Source organism: Oenanthe melanoleuca, chromosome 2 (assembly GCF_029582105.1).
Source record: "Oenanthe melanoleuca isolate GR-GAL-2019-014 chromosome 2, OMel1.0, whole genome shotgun sequence".
Classification (NCBI taxonomy): domain Eukaryota; kingdom Metazoa; phylum Chordata; class Aves; order Passeriformes; family Muscicapidae; genus Oenanthe; species Oenanthe melanoleuca.
In genome coordinates, this window is record NC_079335.1 from 146,426,414 (window position 1) to 146,441,691 (window position 15,278).

General features: G+C 48.5%; 1 protein-coding gene across 1 annotated transcript in view; it reads left to right on the forward strand.

The window, feature by feature from the left end:
- WNT9A (Wnt family member 9A) overlaps positions 1–15,278 on the forward strand; it is a 62,945-nt gene that overhangs the window by 1,070 nt on the left and 46,597 nt on the right. The gene's annotated exons all lie outside the window — the stretch shown is intronic.

Sequence of the window (15,278 nt, forward strand, 5' to 3'; positions counted from 1 at the left end):
TCTTCTTTTTTTTTTTTTGGGGATGTTGTGTTGTGACCACTGGTAGGAGCCACTGGACCAGCCCTAGAGAATGTTTTAGCAGACTTGAGGTTTTCCCCCCTTCTTTCCAGTAAAACAAATCCCGGTGTTGAGGCTTGTCCATTGCTTGTGGTCTGGCAGAGTTTTCCAAACAGTGCTACTTACATCTTCTGTTTCCAGCTCCAGAACCGTTTCACTTCCTGCTGCTGGGGCTGGTTTTCTAAGGAAACAGCCTGTCCTGTGTGTGCAGGTTTTTAGGGAAAGCCCTTTTCTCCCTCGGCAGTGTGTGGAGCGCTGTTCCCAGCCCGTTGGCTCGTGTGTCTGCCGAGGACCACCGGCACTGTGCAGCTGAATTGTGCCGTGGGGACTGACAGGCTTTGGAAGGAGCTTGGCTGGAGCTCCTCTATTAATCCCTGCTGTGCTGGTGTCTGCTCTAGAGCAGCAGGTAGCTCGTTCCAGTTCCTTCTGGGGTTTCTCCCTTGGCTTGTAGAGGTTTTAAGTTAAGCAGGGACATCCTGAGCCCAGGGCAGTGTCTGCTGTCTGTCCTGACTGCGCTGGGTTTTCTGTCTTGGTACAGCTGCTGTCTCTGATTTGAGACTCCCTCCCTGGCAGTAAGGAGGGGAGAGGAGATGCTGCCAGATGTTCACCCAGCCAGATGTGCACTCCAAGTGCTCCAGGGCTGCTGTGGTGTGCAGTGGAGTTTGCTTATGCAAAGCATCCTTGTCTCTGGTTAGAGCCCAGTGCAGGAGCAGCATCTGCTGCTGATCCCTCTTTGTTCTTCCAGGAGCAGGGGCTGCACTTGCTGAGCTGCTGGGGACACTGGGAATAGCCAGTGCTGAGATCCCAGGTGCTGATAATCCACTCTGAGATCTGACAAGTGTGTGGGAGAGCTGAGCCCTCCTTGCTGTGTGCTTCTGTGTGTTGATAAGGAAGGAAATCCCACCTGGTAAAAGCTGGATATTACTGCAGATCTCGATGGCTCTGCAAGTGCCCTGGGAGGGCTGGTATTGATCTTTTTTCTTATGCCATGTGCATGAAGGAGCTGCTCCAGGTGAGGCAGCACATCTGCTCATCCTCATAAATCTGTCCTGACAACTTGGCTGCATCAGCTGAGCTAAAACACACCCTCTAGGCATCTTCTTTTGAGTCCAAGGCATCACCTGCTGGCCTGTCTGGGTGCTGGCATCCCTGAGGAGGTGGTGGGGCACAGAGTGAGGTAGTTAAGCAGATGTCAGGCTCTGGCTGCAGCTTGGCTGTTCCCTTCTGCAGTCTGGAGGGGGATAGGGACAGCTGTGCATGATCCCTTCCCCACCCCCCCCAGCCCCAATGTCTTATTTCAGGGAAAGAATTCCATGTCTCCAAATGTGTGGCCTGGTGGGGAATTAGTGCCCAGGGACAGCAGTGGGGCATGGTTACACGATAATGAGATTGTGTCAGCATGGAGTTATGTCTGTGCTGGGCTGGGAACAGCACGGCTGGAGGCTGCTGCCTCCCTGGAGCTCTGCTCCTCCTGCAGGGATGCACAAGCAGCCAAGGAGGATAAATCAGCTCTGGAAGCTGAGTGTGGAATGTGGGGGGTTAAAGCTGTGGTGCAGGTGGGGCTCTTGCTGTTTTATTCCCCATGCCCAAGCTGCCTGACTGGGAGGTGTGCAGAAGGTGATGGTCCATGCAGGGAGAGATGTTTTTTTTTAATTTTTCTGAGGGATATTGTGGCAGCCTGGGTGTTGCTGCCCTGCTCCCTGCAGCAGGTGCCAGCATGACCCAGGGCTGCAGTGATGCTGGTGTGCAGAGCTGGGACCCTGCAGCCACCTGCTCAGGAGGCATTTTGAGGGGTTTGGCTCGGCCCTAACAGCTGGGACACAGCTGGAGGAGCCTGGCAGCAGGGATGTGGTGATGCCACAGCTCCAAAGCTTTGTCTGATAAAAAACTTTATGATAGAAGAAAGCATGTCTGCAAAACTGAGCACAGCCCTGGTGGCTTTTTGTCATTTAGAGCTGCCCCACAGGAGGAGGGTGATGGTGGCAGCTGAATTTTGGGGAATTTGGGAATTGTGTTGGGACTTACACTTCTGGGCTTTGTGACAATATTAACCATGCTGGGGTGGCAGAGTGGCTGAGGAACTTCAATCCTGTGCTGGTGGGAAGGGAAACCAGCCCTTAGGAGCTTCTGCTTTCCTGAGCTGCCTGATCTGTGGATCCATAAATCAACCCCCCCTCTATTTCTGGGGGTCCTGATTTGGAGTCTGAATCTGTTTTGATGCACCTCTTTAAAAAAAATAAAAAATAAATTATTTATATATTTCTTTATATCTGTATTTGTTTATATCTATATTTATTTATATATTTATATCTATAATTCTTATATACTTATTTATATATTTATATATTTATATATTTTTTATATATTTATATAATTTTATATTTATTTTTATATTTTTATATATTTATATATTTATATCTATAATTTTTATCTATTTATTTATATTTATATATAATTAGTTATATGTTTATATTTTTATATACATTTTACATATATAAATATGTATATTTATATATAACTTATCTATATTTATATATTTATATTCATTTGTATGTTTATTTATATTTTAATATACATTTTTACATATATAAATATGTATATTTATATATTCATATATATTATATATTATATGTATTTTATATATATATTATATGTATTTTATATATATATTATATGTATTTTATATATATATTATATGTATTTTATATATATATTATATGTATTTTATATATATACACATATGTATACACATATATGTACAATTATTATTTTAATTTTTGCTGGAAGAAGCATTTTTCCTGCAGGTTGGGATTTGCTCTGCCTTCCCTCTGGGAGCAGAAGGATCCCAGCAGCTCTGCCCCCTCTGCAAACACTTGTCAAGACAGTAGTAATGTTACAAGTGGCTCATGCTTACATAGTGTTTATATTGACAGATTGCAATGTTCTGCATAAATGTAACTGATCTGTGCCCTGCACGCAGGCAACAGGAACCCTCAAATGCTCACGGGGGGAGAGGGAGGGAGGGGAAGCATAGCTTGCCCTAATTTACCAGCACAGCCCTCCCCAGGGCTGCTCTGTGGGGTTGGCAGTGTGGGAAGTGAGATGTATTTTTATTCCCTCTGGCAGGTGCAGAATAGGTGCCTGCTCTGCTGTGGGGCAGCAGCCTCGTGGCTCAGGGTGGGATTTTAAGAGAGCCTTAGGAAAGAGCAGAATGTTGGGCTTGAAGGGCTGTTGGTTTTTCCTTGCCTGGTTTGTGTGTGGGATTTTATTTAATTTTTTTTTTTTTTCCCCCTCCTCTCTTGCTGTTTGGAGCTGGTGAATTGTCACTGCTGTGAGTCCTGCCTGGCTTTGCTCCCAGACTTGGCCTCTCTGGGTCAACTCAAGTGTTTAACCTCCATCCCTTTGGAAAAGGAACCCTGTGCCCAGGAGCAGCTTTTGCTTTGCAGGTGCTTGGAAGTGGCACTGGATTGATGGGGTGGTGACAAAGCTGGAACATCTGGAGAAATGACTGTGCCAGAGCTGCATCTTCATCCCTGGGGAGTGGGGTTTGTCCCACATCAGGCTGGGAAGAGCTTGCAGAGGATGGAGCAGCAGTAATTCACACAGGAATTAATATTTTTTTGGCTGAAGTAGTGGGTTGACCACGTTGCTTCACCTTTTGGAGCCACTTGTGCCTCAGTTTCCCTCAGCTGGGGCTGTTCCTCCCTGAGCTCAGGTGAATGATGGGCACTCTTGCAGCCTCCATGTCCAATTGTTGCATTTTTCTTTTCCCAGTGCTGTAAATGACACTGTGGAGAACTAAGATGGGTTGTCAGGAGAATATTGAGTGGATACCTGGCCAAGCAGGAGGCTGGTGACTTCCTTTAGCCTGGCTGGTGATGCAGAACCAGAGACCAGGAACCCACAGGACTCTGCTCTCCTGCTGAAAGGCTGGTCAATCATTAACTCCATTTCTGGGAGCTGCTGACAACAATAAAAGGGAGTCCAGCCCCACAACCCCAACACAAAAAGCCCCAGAGTGTTTAATAATTAAAAACCTTGTGCTTTCTCTGGGTAATGAGGATCCCCTTGAGGCTTATTTGGTTGTGGTAATTAAATTAGGCTGTGGGATAGGGAAGGGGAGCAAGTTAGGTGGAAAGTCTGGAGGACTGCATGGAGAGACCTCTGTGATGCTGCTGAGTCTGAATCTTTCAGACCTGAGCAAGTTCTGTCAGTTTTTGCTGCTTTATTCTTTTTTTCTGAGGGATTAATTCATTGTGCTGGCAGATTTGGTGTAGCTGCCTCTTGGAGAATCAGGGAATGATTTGGGTTAGAAAAGATTTTCAGGTTCCCTGGGCAGGGACATCTTTCACTATCCCAGGTTGTTCCAAGCCCTGTCAGACCTGGACACTTGCAGGGATCCAGCTCTGGGAAACCTGAGCCAGGGAAGGATTTCCTCCTAATAGCTACTCTAAACCTGTTCTCTTTCACTTTGGAACATCCCCACTTGTCCTATCACTATCTAGCTGTGTAAAAACCTTCTCCCCAGCTCTCCTGTAAATATTCCAGGGATGCTCCATTCCATTCCCTTCATTTAAGGACATGGTGATGTGTTATTTCTAATGAGCGTTGATATTTAAACATTCTTTAAGTTTTTTTTTTGAAGTGGAAAATCTGAGAGTGAACTGCTGAAGTTAAGCTGGTGTGAGGGTGGCTGGGCAGCCAGAGGAGGTGCTGGAGCAGTGAACATCACTGGTATTTCCACAGGGTGAGGCATTCATGGTCCAGAGCTGCACAGGGTGGGACATGGGAATCTTGGCTCAGAGCTGAAGATGGGATTTGCCTTCCCTGTCCCTGGTTCATCTCTGTGCCTTGACCCCTTCTAACAGGCAGTGAGGTCAGAAGGGGATTTTGAAGATGTTTAATTGGAATATCCCCACTGGGGTGGGAGGAATTCTGATGGCAGGAGCTCCATGTAGATCCTCCCTGCTCCAGTTCATGGAATTATGGAATTATGGAATAATGGAATCCTTCAGGGCTTGGGTTCTGTGGCCACCTGAGCTCTGTAGGAGAGAGAGGGATCAGCTCTTCCCCTGGAGTTTGAGGACTTCATGCATTAAAAATGTCTTGATCTCCTCTCAATTTCTGACCCTGTGGTTCCAGCTGCCTCCTGAGACCCCTCTGGGGTGGGATGGTGAAACCTCCTGTTAGACACAAACCTCCCAAGTTCCCACCTTCCAGGGCTGTGCTGGAGCAATCCAAGAACTCCCTTGGATGTGATTTTTCCAACCTGAGCCTCTGGCTTTTCAATCCCCTTCTCTCTGCAGCCAAACCATCTCCCTGGTGGCTTGTGGTGTGTTCAAACAATTGATTTCCTCGACCTGAGGAGCCCTGGAGCCCAGGACTTGTTGTTTGCACTCCTAAATGGTTTTGGGGGGCCACTGCTCCTCCTGCAGAACGTGGCTGCAGGTTCTGGACCAAGGATCAGTTTTCCTGACTTTTTCCAGAGCTCAGGTCAAGCTGAGAGGACCCAGAAATTATTAGGATTATTTTTATGGAAAGGGTTAACCCTTTAGAAGGTTTTTTTTGACGTCAAGATGCAAATTTTTTTTCCTCTTCTCCTGTTTGTAACTGTGCTTTTTCAGGTTCCTTCAGATGGTGGCTGTAAGTGCTAATGAGCCTTATCTCTCCAGATACTGTCATAAACACACTTATGAAGTTTATCAGCTCAGCAAGCTTTACATTTTATTGTAATGTGTGTTTGCACTTCCCTAAGTGGAACAGGGAGTATTTTGACTCCGTGGATAAACACAGCAGTTACAGGATTTGCTGGAGCTGATAGAAAAATCTATGCTGATTTTTTTTTTTTTTTCTTTTTTTCTTTCTTTCCCCCTCAGCTCTTACCAGGAACTCTTGCTTCAAATGGATCCAGCAGCTCCTCATTGGGCTGTGCAGCCTTCCAGTCTTATTACAAACCATTCTTTAAGGTGTGGGGAGCATTTTGTTAATTCAGTTGAAGGATTTTGTGGGAAGGGGAAATGAGAGGTAAAAAAACCAAAAAAACAACTAAACTCTTTTTTTGGGAAGAACTCAGAGGAAAACCTCTTTTCTCTCCATCCACCACAGAACATGCAAACTCAACAGTGTGACAGTAATGCTGAGCTGGGGGTACAGCATGGAACCCCCAATTCCTGTTCATTCCCAGGCTGGGTGGGACTTGGCAGTAATTCTATCAGCAGATTAATTAAACCTGGCTGATTAAAACAGCATTAATTGGGCAGCCACATGGCCATGGAGCTTGGGGCAAAATTTGCTCTGATTTCTGCATCTGCCATGCACTGGATGGAGGAGTTTCCCAATTGGAGCAAAACTTTCCTTTCTTGGAAAAACTTCTTGGAGTCTTCCACAGTGAAGCAGCAAACTTGGCCATGGGGCAGAGCAGGAGTGACTTTTTGGGATGTGGAGCAACAGATGATTTCCCCTAGACATGAAAGAAGCATTGAGAGAGGTTCTCAGGATATCTCAGCTTAGCTTAAAACCCTCCCTGGTGGCTGGCTGAGGCAGTCCTGGGAGGAATGGGCAGAAGTTTAACCAGAACATTGGTCTGCTGTTGATATTTTCTGAATTTCAGCAGCCCCAGCACAAAGAGGGTCAAGCCACTGTTGTTTTCAAGGCCAAAATCCTTTTGGAAGAGGTCAACTGGTGAGCAAAATAAATAATACTTAAACATTAGCAGCTTGTTTTGAAGTACACAGGGAGGTGTGCTGAGTCTGAGCCCTGGGTGATGCACAGGAGGTGACACAGGTGGCAAAGATGAATTGTGCTGGCTCAGAGCCCACTTGGCACTGGGATTTCTGCTGCTGGATCTTCAACTCTGGCCATGGAGAGACCTTGGAGCAGCTTCCAGTGCCTAAAGGGGCTTCAGGAGAGCTGGAGAGGGGCTGGGGACAAGGGATGGAGGGACAGGACACAGGGAATGGCTTCACTGCCAGGATAAAATGGGATTTTGGGAGAGAATTCTTCCTGTGAGGGTCTGGCACAGGTGCCCAGGGGAGCTGTGGCTGCTCCTGGATCCCTGGGAGTGCCCAAGGCCAGGCTGGATGGGGTTGGGACAGTGGAAGATCCCTGTCCATGGCAGGTTCTGATGAGTTACTGGGGTTTTTGTAGCCTTCCCTCACCTGATCCCAAAAGGAACAGCACAGGGACATGGCTGTGCCTGCTCCTCATGGTTTTCCTGCAGCTGATTCCCAGTGTAGATCTCAGTGGGAACCCCTGTTGTCAACCCCTGCTGAGCTGGGGACATTGGTTTTTCACTATTTTAATATCATTGGCATCTCTTCAGATTAATGTGGTTTTTTGTTTTTTTCTTTTTTTTTTATTTTTTTTTTTGGTTGGTTGCGGGGTTATTTTTTTTTGTTTGGTTGGTTGGGTGTTTTTTTGTTTTTTTTTTTTTTTAAATACTTGTGATCTGATGCTTGGTAGTGCAACAAAACAAAGCCAGGCAGCCCTGGGGGTGTAACCACCTTCTTTTTTTTTTTTTTTTTTTTTTGAGATTGCAGCTGAAGATTTTAGGTCAAGGTGGCTCTTTTCAGAGGACCCTGTGAGGTTTTCCAGCTCTGTTTTAGCATCACCATCAAACACCTCAGTTTCCAAAGCATCCAAGGTGTGAAGTTGGATTTTCTGGATGTTGGGTAGTTCTCACCTGTGATTGAAGTTGGAGTGGTTTCATTCTGCCCTGGTGACTGTGCAATGCCACCCTTGGGATCCCTGGCAGCTGTCAGCTCTTGGGGTGAGATTTTTGGGGTGGATTTCCCATTCTGGAGCTCCTCTCTGCTGCAGGGAGGGTCTCTGCCTTGTCTGCCAGATTCCTGCAGGAGGAATGATTTTGCTTTGGGCTCCTGTGAGTCTCTTGTGTCTCCCATGGGTGCAGAGCCCCTCCTAAGGCACAGGGGAGAGTGGGTGAGGGCTCATCAGGCAAAGCTTGGAAAATCACTCAGATAATCAAGTTTCCACTCTAGTTTAACTTGAAATGCTGCTGGATTTTGGGGTTTCTCAGCTTTTTTACATCCTGGGTGCCAGCTCAGGGATGAGCATCCACCTTGGACTGGCTCCACTGGTGTTGGCTGCAGAGCTCTCCCAGGGCAGCCCATGACTTCAGGGGACCTTTCCCAGCTCAGAACACAGAGTTCAGCTGCTCTGCAGTGCTGCCCATCTCCTCTGACAGGAAACCCAATCCTGCAGCCCAAACCCCTCTGGGGACAGTTCACCAGAACTGATACTTGATTTAAAAAGAACTGACTTGTTTGGCTTAATCTTGACAAAATTCTTTTCCAGCCCTAATCCTGTCCCAGTGTAAGGTGAGATGTTGAAATACCTGGCAAACTTAGAGCTCTGGGCCTCCCTGCAATCAAAGGTGAGGGGGTAGGGGCTTTTCCAGCCCCTGCCAAGGAGAAATCTCCTGCTGGGAGCAGGCAGGGAGCTCTTTCCCAGTCTGTGGTTAACAAGTTGATCTGACAGGCCAGAGGTGAAGCAGCCACTTGAGCTGAATTACAGGGTCTGACCAAAGATCCAGCATTTCCTCTGGCTCATTAGCACAGCTGTGTTGCATCCCTGGGGACTGTTTCTATCTTCTGGCTTGTCCCATGTTGACTCTGGAAATCCAGAGGCTTAGCATGAGTTTGGAGAGAGGACTGGAGTGAAGAGCTGCCCCTGGGAGGGTGTGAGCTGCACTGAGGAAGGCTTTGAGCAGTGCCTGTGGTCACTGTTATGAGCTGTGATGTCCAGGCTGGTTTGTGGAGCTGAGGGAAAACGTGTTTCCACTGAGTCCTGCCTCTGCAAGGTGCAGGAGAGGCACTGGGCTGCAGGGCAGTGGGACCAGGCACATCCTGCACTTGCAGGGTCACTGGACCCCTCAGCTTGCAGAGGGGTCACCAGCCATGAAGGAACAACCTGATGTTGTGGAGATAGTTTAAAGCAGCTGCAGTGCAGTGGGGATTTTGTGTTGGACGGGCTGGGCTCAGCAGGGTGGGAGGTACCAGGGCAGGAGAAGAGCATCCTCCTCCCTCAGTGCTGCATCCCTGGGGCTGCTCAGGCTCATGGAAACTGAGTGAGCTGGGCTGACTCACTGGGACAGAACCACCCCAGTCTGGGCTGCACAGGCTGGCTGACCCTGTCACACCATGACCCTGGGTGTGTTTTTGCTCTCAGATGTGGGGAGTGACTCCTCTGCTCCCAGGGATGCTGTGCTGCAGCTGGGCCCATCAGGGACAGGCCACTGCCCCTCCCTGCCTGTGTGGGGCTGTTTGCTCTGCTCCCAGAGCTCTGGAGGCTCCTTCTGGTGGTGGTGGCTCCAAGGCTGGTGCCTGACCTGTCTGGATGTTGTTTTACCACTCTGGGTGCTCAGGGTCTGCTTTGGGTGCTTCAGCTGTGGCACAGGAGTGTTCTCACAGTGAGCAGGCTCTGAGCTGAGTCAGGGATTTGTGCACATCCTCTGGCTCTTCTCAGACCCCCAGAAGGCTGTTGGACCACGAATTGTGTTTGAAAATGCCCTCAGTATGTGCCTGACCAAGCTGAGCCCGCTGGGTTGGAGTTTCTCCTCTTGTTGCAGCAATAAAGGAGATGTAAAGACAAATTGATAGGAATCTTCCTGCTGACCTGGTGAGGTCTGAAGCCTTTAAAAGCAGGAAACACCAAGCTTCTGGCTGCACACCAGGAGGGTGGTGCAGCTTCACTTTGGGGGTGCAGTGTGGCACCTGCTCTCCTTTCCCAGAGCGTGGCTGGATTTCCAGGGCAGCTGCTGCTCTTGCTCCAAGCAGCAGCCACACTCTTGCTGCTGTCAGCTGCCTGAGCTCCTCTGCCTGTGTGTGTGCCTGAAGGCTGGGAGAAGGAAGAAACCTGACCAGTGCAATGGAAACCTTCAATTCCCCACGGTCCCAGGAGGAGCAGAGCAGCCCCAGCCTGGAGCTGGGCATGAACTCGGTGTGTACACTGCCCTGCCTCTCCAGGAGCAGCAGCAGCCAGGAAAAACATCAACAGTTCCATGAAAAAGTCTGCTGGTTTGCTCAAGTAGTGGAATAAACATACCTGTAGGTAAAGGAGCCCGAACCACACAGGAAACATTAACAGGAGTGAACACACACAGCCTGTGCCTGTGGGTCAGGAACTGCACCCACGGCAGTGGGACAGCACACAGCAGCTGGGGATGGTTCTGGGCTGGGGGAGAAGTGGTTTGCATCAAACAGGGGCTCTGTGGTTTCCTAGAAAGGCAGAACCTGGGCTGAGCCTGCCCTGTGCTGCTGCTGGGTCCTGGGGGGACCTGGAGTGAAAATGGAGGCAGGATGTGGTTTGGGGTGGTTTGATTGTTATTATTATTATTGTTTTTTAATTGCTCTTCTTGGCTTTCTGATCCCTGTGGGGCTGACCTGCTTTTGCTCTAACCAGTGGAAAAGCTGGGATGGAAACCAGTGGGGAAGCTTGCAGGAGAGTGGGATGGGTGTGGCAGCACCAAATGGGGATCCAGTCCCCAACAACCAGCAGGGCAGGGGGGAGTTGGCTCATTCCAGCCCCCAAATCCATCCTCTGACCCCTTTGGGATAATGGGGGTGCAGTGAGATGTGTATTTGATATTTCAGTGAGGGGGTGAGAGCCTTGAGCATGGCTCAGGTGGGAGATGCTGCCCATAAACCCCAATTTCCCTTTGGCAAATCTGGCTTGCCCAGAAAATCCATGTGGAAAATGCCTTTGGTTGCAACCAGATGGCACCTGTCAGGCACAGGGAGACATTTCTATTAGTGCTGCTCCTGGAGTGTTTTGGATCCCTCCCAGCCTGAGCTGTCCTCCCCAGGGCAGATTGATGGGATTATTGCAGCCTGGAGACAGTCCCTGTGCTCCCAGGCCCCATCTGCACAGCCACTCAGCACAGCTAATCTGAACTGACTTTTAAAGTGGATTAGTTCAATTACTCTTAACCAGCCCTGGTGGAAACTGCTCTCCTTGGGGATTAAAGATCCTTAGTTCACTTCAGCAGGGCTGGTTTCAATGCAGAGTGGGCTGAACTGAATTAACTGAATTAAGGGCACTCCAGAGCTGGTGTGGTGCATTCCTGGGCTCCATCCATTCCAGCTGGGCATTCTGGGGTGTCCTGCCAGTGAGTGACACAGGCAGCCTCTGACAGAGCCTGCCCCACCTCAGCTGGTGTGGGACCAGCCCCTCTGAGCACCTCCTGAGCCACTCTTCAAACTGGAGTTTTAGAGGTGCTTGCTCTCCTTAAGTTTCAAACTTTTGTTTTCCTTTTTTTTTTTTTTTTTTTAAATTTTATTTTTTTTTTTAAATTTTATTTTTATTTCCCTTTAACTCTTCAAACCAAGCTCTTTGCTTTTTCACTCAAAAGATGCAGGGCAGTGAGTCCCACATCAGCTTTTCCCTGCTGTCCTGGTGTCTCTGGATGGAGTGGGAACACTTGACCCACAGCACACTCCTCCTTTAGCTGAGGAGTTTCCCTCCAGTTGTGGCTGTGAAAGGCTTTTTTGGCCTCGGTGTTCCTGAAGTTTTTGTGAAAAACATTCATTCCATGTGGTGCCCTGGGTGTAATTCTTGCTTTGGAGGGAGCTGGGTGGGACAGGGCTTTTCCTCTGCATTTGAGCTGTTGGATGATGTGGGTGTGGAGGAGAAGAGGGGAATCCTGCCAGTGCCAGGGAAGATCCCTGAGGGGAAAAATACCATTTTAATTTTATTCTTTTCTTCATGCTGATCCTAAACATTTTGCCTCTGGAGGGTAGAAGAGCACTGACCCCTCTGCAGATGGGGCTCTCCACCCCTTGTCCTCATCCCTACACCCCAATCTCTGACCTGAAACCATCCTGAGCCCTGCTTTGGGTCCAGATTTAATCCCTGAGCAGATGGTGGAGGGCAAGGCTGCTTGGCACAGCTTTGCCACCTTTCCAAGGAAAGGAAGGGTTAAAGGCAGCCTGCAGTGAGTGCCAGCATGCTCTGGGTAAGGCTCCTGCAGCCTGCCAGAGCAAGGTTTATTTTACTAATAGCCCTGTGTAACTTCACCCTCCCCTCCTGCTCAGGGTGTTTCAGCATCACTTCACAACTGGGGGAGCACTTTGGGTGGCCACAGCAGCCACTGGCAGCTGTGTAAGGATTTATTTTATTTTATTTTGGTGGGGGGGGTGAACAAACCCTGAGTTGGGTTTTTCATGGCTCTGCTGTGGGGAAGGGAACAGAAATGGATGCTGCTGCTGTGCTGGGGCTCAGAAATCCCTCCCAGCCCCTCTGTGCTGCCCTGCAGAGCTGTCTCTGCCTGAGCCCTGAGTACTTTAATCTCATTTTCCTGCCACCAAGGCCAGGGACATCCCCCAGCTGCTCCTCAGTCCCTGGACCTTCAGGCTTGGCACCAACACTGGCAATGTGGCTGCTGAGGTTCTGCACTGAATTTGCTGGAGTTCTCTGGGGCAGGGATGGAAATCAGTCCCAGATTTGAGGTTTATTCTTATCATGGGATGGCTCATCTTGTTCCACCTCTGCCATGGGCAGGGACACCTTCCACTATCCCAGGGTGATCACCTTTAGCATCTCTTACAACTTTTGGGGCTGTTGCTCTGATAAATACTGAAAACAAAAACAACTGAGAGAGAGAACACATCAATTTTGTGTAAGCATCCAACTGAGAAACTCCTAAGGTGTTGCTGAGAACTCTTTCACCTCAGGACACATTTTTATTTGGGAGTGGTGCTGTATTTCAACCTCAGGGTCTCTAATAAAACCTTCTCCTCTCTTAGGGGTACCTGGGGCACCCCCAGCCCTGGGAGTGTCCAGTGGGTTGGACAGGGCTGGCATTATAGACCCAAATTCAATTATTTCATTTGAAGTGCCACTTCTTCCATCGTGTGTTGCTGTGACCATTGGTTTTAGTGGCCCTAAAATGATCTTTCAGTAGGTGGAAGGTGCCTGGCAACACCTAAACTGAATTTTTCCTGCTGTAAACTTTCAATCTGAGGGATGTTGGCCTGTGGCATTCATGGATTAGTGAGGTTTTCTGTATTTTCTGTGTTACTTGCCCCCTTCTTTCTGCTCCTGCAGCTTTCCCACAGGGATGTGAACTCTGCTGTTTGAGGAGATCCTCAACTTCCATCTACAAAAATGAGCTAATGAGTGTCAAAATTGGGAGGGGTGGATCAAGTGAGGTGTTGGTGTATGGATTTTAGGGTTTTTTTGTGCTTTCATGTTGGGAAGAACAAACCTAGGAAGGTTCTAAAAGCTTCCTGAGTTCTTGCTGTGATCAGGTGGTGGCTGGGTGAAGGGCAGAATTAAATCTGGAGTAGAATCACAGCTGCTCCCAAGTCCTGTCCCTGTGATGTGAAAGATCCAAAGGGGAAATTTCTTTGCAGACCAAGCTCTTGTTCAGTTAGATGAGGCCAACATCTTCCTCAACACAGAAAGATGAATCACTGAAAACTCTTAAAATCACTCAAAATCTCTGCTGTGGGATTTATATCCATCCTGCTTAATGGGTTCACACTGGAACACTTCTTGATCTCTTGCTGCCCTGTTTTCAGCAGCCTCTGGACAACCTGAGGGCCTTTGCATTTAGGTGCCAGGATAATTTGGTAAGGATTTGTCCTTTTTAATGGTTTCTTTCCCACCTCACTCCTTAAAGCTGCTCTAATTCCACATTGCCCTAATTGTGATATGCAAACTTTAAAAGGAAAATTGCAGCCAATGTATTTTAAGATCCTTTTGGGCAAGCAGCCCCCTGCTTAACGTGATAAATTTGGACAGCTTTTCTCACTAAGGAAAATAAAAAGCTTTCCAAATCAAGAAAATTATGTAAGCAAATCCGATGAGTGTGCTCTAAAATTAAACCTGCCTCACAGGCTTTGGGACCTTTAGTGTGGAACTAGTGTTGGGCTTTTTTGAGTTTTTTTTTTTGGTTGGTTTTTTTTTGGTTTTTTTTTTTTTTTTTTTAAGCTGTAAAACCTTGCTGGGCAATGTCCAGTGGTTTTTCTCTGATGGATCCATCACTTATTGTGACCAAATGTGGAAGAACATGGAATTATCAGGGACCATCCTTGCCCAGGACACAATTCCCATCATTCTAAGTGAGCCATGGTAGGTGTTGGCCCAGAAATTTTCTGGAAGCAGTGGCTGCCTTGTCCTGGGTCTCCTGCCATGCAGCATCCAAAGGCATCACTCTGTAGAACTCCAGAATCTTTGGGTTGGAAGGGGCCTCAAAGCCCATCTCATTCCAACCCCTTTCCACCATCCCAGGGTGCTCCAAGCCCTGTCCAGCCTGGCCCTGGGCACTGCCAGGGATGGGGAATCCACAATCCCTGTGGGAGCTCAGTGTGGGATTTCTGTGCTGGAGCCAAGCTGTGCTGTCTGCTCACCTGTGACCCCAGCTGTCTGGTGTGAACTTCCTAAACCTGGAGTTGGCAAACTCCTACAGACACTCTAGAAATGACAATTATTCCAGGATGAAGGTGGGATAGAAATGTCTTTACTGGTCACTTTTCCATAAATCCTTGTCTCCTCATTCCAAGTGCATTGGGAAATTCTCTTTTCTTGCTGCTGTCTTCATCCTGCCTCCCACTGTATCACCCAAACTCTCCTCCACTTTGTCCAAGGAGTGTTTCTCTGTGGCCAAAGTTGCTTTGGAGACCTTCATTCCCTTCTCTCTAGTGACCAGTGACAGGATCCTGGAGAGCAGCAGGAAGCTCTTGAGGGGTTTAGGGTGGATATGAGGGAAGGTTTTTCCCCCAGAGGGTGCTGGCACTGCCACCACCCAGGGAATGGGCACAGCCCTGAGGCTGCCAGAGCTCCAGGAGTGTTGGGACAGCACTCCCAGGGACAGGGTGGGATTGCTGGGCTGTCTTTGCTTTGATGGTGCCTGTGGGTCCCTTCCCACACAGGGTATTCCATGATTTGAGTGTCTCCACGAGGTTTCCCTGTTGGGACTCTGGTGCCAAATGCCCTTCCAGTTTGGAAAGGAAGACCCTGAGCTGTGCATGCAGTTGTTTTCTCCAGCCAGAGCTGGAGTTAATTTACCTTAACATTTGTTCTGAGCCACCTTTGGGCTGTCGATAGCCTGGGGTGACCATCGGGGGATCATGGCACCTTTGCTGGCCAAAACCACCTGTACAACTTCAGCATTTCACCCTGCTCTGTGCTCTTCACTTGCCAGCTGTGTCAGCTCAGCCTCCCAAGGTGTCTCCACGTGGGGAGAATCTCCCCTGATGCTG